Raw genomic sequence first — 7,340 nt, 5'->3', positions numbered from 1 at the left:
TGACAGGACAGTAAAGGTTTATTTTGTAAGAAAAATCTTAAGGAACCAGTTTATAAATTAATATGACTAACAGAAGACCTGTTTTCTCTGAAAATACTAATTCTTCCAGGCCAGTGCATCTACTTCACAATATAACACAATGTGATTTTTCTTTTGCTTTAGAAAAACAAAAAACAAAAAACAAAAAAACCTCTGAAGTGAATCCAAAAATGCCCTGTACTTAGTTTCTTTTGATGCAGGGTTCCAAGCCTTTTGAGGTTCCCTTGTAACTGTTGCCAGTCAGGCAAGTACCTTTTCATGCTATGTCCAAAGTAGCAAATTAGGAAGATGTTTCTCTGATAAGAGAAATCTTTTCTTTTTTCTTTTTTTAAATCCTGCTGGAAGATTATAAGAAACTGTGTGCCGGATGGAAGATTTCAGTACGTCTCAAACTTTAATTTGTAAAACTATAAGAGAGGTGTTTAAAAAAAAAGTTCATCTTTCGATGGACACCGAGGCTCCTTCCACAGTGTGACTATTGTGGACATTGCTGCTATAAATGGATAAAGAAGATGTGGTTTATGTATACAATGGAATATTCCTCAGCCATCAGAAATGACAAATACCCACCATTTGCTTCAACATGGATGGAACTGGAGGGTATTATGCTGAGTGAAGTAAGTCAATCGGAGAAGGACAAACATTGTATGTTCTCATTCATTTGGGGAATATAAATAATAGTGAAAGGGAATAAAGGGGAAAGGAGAAAAAATAAGTGGGAAATATCAGAAAGGGAGACAGAACATGAGAGACTCCTAACTCTGGGAAACGAACTAGGGGTGGTGGAAGGGGAGGAGGGTGGGGGGTGGGAGTGAATGGGTGACGGGCACTGAGGGGGGCACTTGATGGGATGAGCACCGGGTGTTATTCTGTATGTTGGTAAATTGAACACCAATAAAAAATAAATTTATTATTAAAAAATAAAAAAAATAAAGGGTTAAAAAAAAAGTTTTCCTTTATCTTACTAGGGTCCCTGGCTGGGTCTGAAAATTAAGTTGACAAAGACAGATTAAGAGGAGCACATGCAAATTTAAGTTTTACATTACATGGGAGCCTTTGTAAATAAATGAAGCAGTGGCTAAATCTGAGTATTTCAATGCTAGATTTGATAAGCAATGGGTCATTGTAGAGAAATATAAGGCAAAGAGTATGAGGTAAGTATAGTAAACTGGGAGAAATTTAGCAAGATGTGTTCATTCACATTCTTCTTTCTGTCCCTTTGTCTTGGAGATAAGGAAATCCCTTACCTTTGGGTCTAGGGAGGACATCTTTCACAACCCTAATCTAATGAAAGGTCAGAGTCCTTCCTGAGCCTGCCATTTTCTCAAATTACTCTGTTTATAATACTCAGTTTACCAGTGCGCCATATTTGGGGGTATTGGTTTCTTAACATCATCAAAATTACTTGTGGATGTTGCCAAATGAGTATACTCAAGCCCCAACACCAAAGAGTTGATCTAATGAGTGTGCACAATTGTATGAGAACATTAAGTACCCCCAAGTGATAATCAAGGTGGCTGTCTCAGGATTGTAGAGAATGCTGGTTAAATTACTAATGCAAATATTCATTTCTATGAAAAGAGGGTAACCAGTTAAAATTACATCTACCTGAAGAAAGAAATTACAATATTGTGTGTTTGGTTGTTTTTCTAAATTAAAGCTGGCAGAGAGCAGAAATTTGAGGTTAAAAGAAGATACAGGAAACAGAAGGGACAGTCTTAAAATGCTGCAGATGCTTTCTTAAAAAAAAAATCTATTTATTTGAGAGAGAAAAAGTGTGAACAAGTGAGAGTGAGCAAACACAGCAAAAGGGGCTGGGAGAGGGGAAAGGAATCTCAAGCTGACTCCATACTCAGCCTGGAGCTTATGCAGGGCTTGTTCTCATGACCCTGCAATCATGGATCATGACCTGAGCCAGAAGGAAGAGTGGGATGCTTAATGGACTGTGCTGCCAAGAAGCCCCATTTTTTTTTTTTTTAAGTAATCTCTATACCCAACTTGGGGCTTGAACTTAAAACCCTTTTAGGCGCCACTTGCTCTACCAACTGAGCCAACCAGATGCCACTGGAGATGCTTCTTTAAAAAAGAAAAACCTAGTAATGAAAAATTGAGTTGGTTATAACTGGTCCTCATACATCAAAATAATTTTTTTATTCTTGTTGCCATATCAAAATAGTGGACATCAGAGGGATTGCATTTGAGAAGTATAGAGATTAATTGGTCACAACATTGCCAATTTGCACAACTTCATCATGCAGTTATTACCCCTAACCCCTAAAGGTGATGTTTTCTTTTCCATGGTTTTCTGTTTCTGTGGTTTTTCAGTGCTAGACAGGTATATCACAATCAGGAGAATTACAAGTTGTTTTTTTCTTTCTCTAAAAGCAATAATTATTGAACTTTAGAAGGAAAAGGAAACTGAGATGTATTAAAATGATTGTGTAACATAAGAACCTGATTTGTAGAGTGATTGTTTCTCCAACTTTCCCAGAAAGCCCAGGGCCTGGGGAAAATGTTTATGTGGTACTAATTTACTGGGGAGTACAATCTCCGGGAAGCCCAATGTGAGAGAAGAGCAGAGAAGGAGGGAATGTGTCACCCAAATAGCCATCTCTTGGTACCAAGTTAAACTGATGGCTTGATTTTGCAGGACCATATTCTAAGAGAACATATGAAGAAATGTTTCTCAAAATAGTCTGCTCAGGGGCAGAAGAGATGAAATTTTCCCCTGGCTTTTACATCTAAATGGTCAAAATTTTGTCCAAGTGGTGTCAATCCTCTTGTATTGCCAGGCTGCATACTTGACCAGCAATAGAGAAACCCTCTGGCAGGAAACCAGAGTCCTATGGTAGAGAAACTAGCAACTTTGTTCTCCTGTGAGGTTGGTAACTGTGCAGAGCTCTAGAAGAGTTTATTGCCTTGGCAATGCCTAGAGTAAAACATGTGGCCAGGGATCTTAGACACAAACTGATGCAGGAGGATCTTAGGAGACACAGAAGAATCTGATCCAGGGACCTTCTCTCTAGTTATGATAGAACCATGACTAGAACTTATTTACATGACATATATTAAAAACAAAGTCTGGAAATGCCTGTGTGACTCAGTTAAGTCTCTGACTTTTAATCTCAGCTCAGGATCTCAATCTCATGGTCATGAGTTCAAGACTTGCCCTGGGCTCCATGCTGGGCATTAAGCCTACCTAATAATTAAAAAAAATTCTAATCATAAGTTTTTAGCAATGGCATGTAAGAAAAGGGAAAGCAGGTCACCTATGACCCTATGTTGATACTTCATATCCAGAAACATTGGTTTTACATTCTTAGAAAAGGAAACAAATGGCATATGTCTCTGACAATAGGATGGATAATTGAAAAATTCCTCTGACAAATAAAATGTTAATTAAAAAGATAGCAAACATATCTGTGCATATACTACTAATCATGTGGGAAAAGGACACATTAAACATACAGAGTAGTAACTTCTGTTTATCAGAAGTTGAAATGGCAAGACAGTATAGAAGAGAAATGAGATAAATAACAAAAAAATTGTTTCTATGCAGAATATAAAAAAGGGTCCTATGAAACAATGTAAGTTTAAAAAAGGATAGACAAACCAATAATAAAATGGGCAAGAGTCTTGATTCCCCACTACCCGCCCCCCCAAAAAAGGTGCCCAAATATCCAATGAGAGTATAAAAAGTGTTTTATATCAACAGGAATATATGTAAGTTAAACCTATGGTGAGATGTCAGCATATATTTATCAGAATAATTAAAATTTAAAAAGATTGATAATGGGGAGGTTATGAAATGGAATTTTTACACTGATTTGCTGGTGGTATACATTATTAGTATGATTACTATGAACAGTGTATGGCTGTATTTACTGACCCTGAACATATATATATATATATTCATTCTCTGATCCAGAAATTATATTTATAGAATATAGTCAACAAAAATGCATAAATAGAAGCATGAGAAGACACATTCAGAGCATTTTTATTCATTTAAATACAATGGATGAATAAATTGTGCTATGGCATTTTCAGGAAGGAAAATTTTTCTTCTACCCCTTTAGGTTCAGTATTTGGGGGTCTGTGAATTAAACTGTCAAAAGACCGGTTAGCAAGAGAAAAAACAGTTACTTACAAATGTAACAGAGAATTCACAGGAAAATGTGACTAAAAAATAGATTGGGGGCAGGGCACCTGGGTGGCCTGGTGGCTGAGCATCTGCTTTGGCTCAGGTCATGATCCTGGGATCCGGGATCGAGTTCCATATCAGGCTCCTTGCGTGGAGCCTGCTTCTCCCTCTGCCTGTGTCTCTGCCTCCCTCTCTCTCTGTCGCTCATGAATAAATAAAATCTTAATATAAGCCCCCAATCTATTTTTTTTATCTTAATAGTGGAAGTGGAGGGGGAGAAAGAATGCTTATGGGAAAACAAAAGGCTTTTAAGAAAGATAAATAGGCCTTTTAGAGAATAGGTGGAGGATATAATAGTTTTGTCACAATGTTTACTTAGGTGATTTCTTATCTGGAGTTATTTCTGGTGTTAGAAGTCTGTCTTTCCTGATGGTGACTTTGAGGGAAGAGATTTATGACAGTTCAAATCTTTAAGGAGGCTCTGCAGATAATGGAAATAAAAGGACAAACTCTTAAGTGGTAAATTCTATATCTCTTCCATATTTATATAATTAAAATTATTCATATCTATAACAACATAGTTAAATCTTACATAATGCTGAATAAAAAGCTAGATAAAAATGAATGTGTATAGTGTGAAGAATACATATTTTATAAAGTTCAAAAACAGACAAAGTAATATATGATGTGAAAAGTCAGTATGGTCGTGGTTTCTATTTGGGAGTTTAGTGATAGGAAAGAGCAAGTGCGGGCTCCCTTGGGGGGCCCTGGTATATTCTTAATCTTTGTGTAGGTACTGGTTATGTACAGGTGTCGATTCTGAAAGGTTCACTGAGCTATACATATAATTTATGCACTAAGCTATCTGTATTTTACAGTGTAACAATTAGTACCAAAAATGGAATATGTAAAATTATTAGTTGTAGTAAAGCTATTAGGCATGTAAGAAATGTAGAGTAGTATACTTAGGTTTTAGGAATGGATGTCAAGATGCTTTTAATTTAACATGCATTAGTATAAAAACAGTATATTTTTAAAAGTTATGAGTAAGTATTAAATTATATATCTTCAATGAAAAAGAAAAAAGGGAAAATAATTTGTGGAACATTTTTATAAAATGGGCATTGTCTAGCAAAATACTGCATATCAAACAGACTAAATCATGTTATAATCATTCAAGAAATTTCATCAGTAAATGTACCAAGAGAAAGTTACCATCAGATTTTTTTTTTACACCAGATTATATTCTTTTAAAGATTTTATTTATTCACTAGAGACCAAGGTAGACAAGGTAGACAAGGTAGACAAGACCAAGGTAGAGACAGAGGGAGAAAGCAGGCTCCTTGCAGGGAGCCAGGTGTGTGGGACTCAATCGTGGGATCAGGATCACGCCCTGAGCCAAAGGCAGACGCTCAACAGCTGAGCCACCCAGGCGTCCCAACACCAGGTTATTTTTAAGGAGAGTTTTACCAATCATTCAGGGATAATTCTAATCTTATACAAACCCTTCTGGAGAATGAAACAAGGGAATATTCCTGGAATCATTTGATCAGGCTTATATAATCTTTTTTTTTAAATAAAATAATTTTTTATTGGTGTTCAATTTACCAACATACAGAATAACACCCAGTGCTCATCCCGTCAAGTGCCCCCCTCAGTGCCCGTCACCCATTCACCCCCACCCCCGCCCTTCTCCCCTTCCACCACCCCTAGTTCGTTTCCCAGAGTTAGGAGTCTTCATGTTCTGTCTCCCTTTCTGATATTTCCCACACACTTCTTCTCCCTTCCCTTATATTCCCTTTCACTATTATTTATATTCCCCATATGAGTGAAACCATGTGATGATTGTCCTTCTCCGATTGACTTACTTCACTCAGCATAATACCCTCCAGTTCCATCCACGTTGAAGCAAATGGTGGGTATTTGTGATTTCTAATGGCTGAGGAATATTCCATTGTATACATAAACCACATCTTCTTTATCCATTCATCTTTCGATGGACACCGAGGCTCCTTCCACAGTTTGGCTATTGTGGACACTGCTGCTAGAAACATCGGGGTGCAGGTGTCCCGGCGTTTCATTGCATCTGAATCTTTGGGGTAAATCCCAGTGGCACAGCAGTTTAGGCTTATATAATCTTGATAGCAAAATCAGATAAAGGAATTTAAAATTAAAACTATAGAGGATACCATGAAGATGGCTAAAAAAAGCAGAGGAAAACAAAGCAAAATCTAGTAAGATACTTACATACATACATATATGCAGACCAATTCAGGTGTACCCAAGAAACTGAAGATGGTTAAACAAAGCAACTTTAAATGTGGTCATCCTCTTACAAGCATTTGCTAAAATTTAACACTGGTGCTTAAAAACAGATTAGACAACAACAAATATATTACAATAGAAGGAAAACTTAACGTGATAATCAAGGTTAGCTACCAAAACTAGAGCAAAACACATAATTAACAATGAAATGATAGAATTACTTTTTTCCTTCAAATCAGAATTGAAGCTGCTGTGCCTGCTACCACTGCTTACACTCATCTTTGGAAGTCCTGGTCCACTCAGAAGGACAAGTAAAAGATATTAAAAAGTATAGGATTAGAACAATAGAAACATGGATAAAATACTGCTTACAGTGAAAACTCCAGGGAATCTACTATATATTAAATTGCCAAATATTAAATCTACCAAATACTAAAATCTCCATCAGAGTGCTGTCTTAGGATTAATACAAAAAAATTGCTGAAAACAGCAAATATTTAAAAACATTAAAATAGGCTGGCTCGGTTAGTAGTGCATACAACTCTTGTTCTCAGTGTTTTGAGTTTGAGCCTCATGTTGGGTGTAGAGATTAATTAAAAACAAAATATTTAATATATATTAAAATATATTTAAATTGGTGACTAAAATTGTAAGCTACTAGATTTTTTATTTTTATTATTTTTAAAATTTTATTTATTCATGAGAGAGAGAGAGAGGCAGAGACACAGGCAGAGGGAGAAGCAGGCTCCATGCAGGGAGTCTGATGTGGGACTTGATCCTGGGTCTTCAGAATCACGCCCTGGGCCAAAAGCAGGTGCTAAACCACTGAGCCACCCAGGGATCCCCTAAGCTATTAGATTTAAACCAAAAGTGTGTGAAGCTTGTATAGAGA

The 7,340-nt window shown here is 36.6% G+C and overlaps 1 long non-coding RNA gene across 1 annotated transcript; it reads left to right on the top strand.

The window, feature by feature from the left end:
- The first annotated feature begins 1,014 nt into the window (after nucleotides 1–1,014).
- On the top strand, nucleotides 1,015–4,702 carry LOC119870736. The gene is made up of 2 exons (XR_005356286.1): nucleotides 1,015–1,193; nucleotides 4,563–4,702. It is a non-coding gene; the product is annotated as an uncharacterized LOC119870736 (long non-coding RNA).
- The last annotated feature ends 2,638 nt before the right edge of the window (nucleotides 4,703–7,340 follow it).

Source organism: Canis lupus, chromosome 3, assembly GCF_011100685.1.
Source record: "Canis lupus familiaris isolate Mischka breed German Shepherd chromosome 3, alternate assembly UU_Cfam_GSD_1.0, whole genome shotgun sequence".
In the NCBI taxonomy this organism is placed as follows: Eukaryota; Metazoa; Chordata; class Mammalia; order Carnivora; family Canidae; genus Canis; species Canis lupus.
Note: the sequence above shows the minus strand (reverse complement) of the source record. Positions and strands in the feature narration are given on the sequence as shown.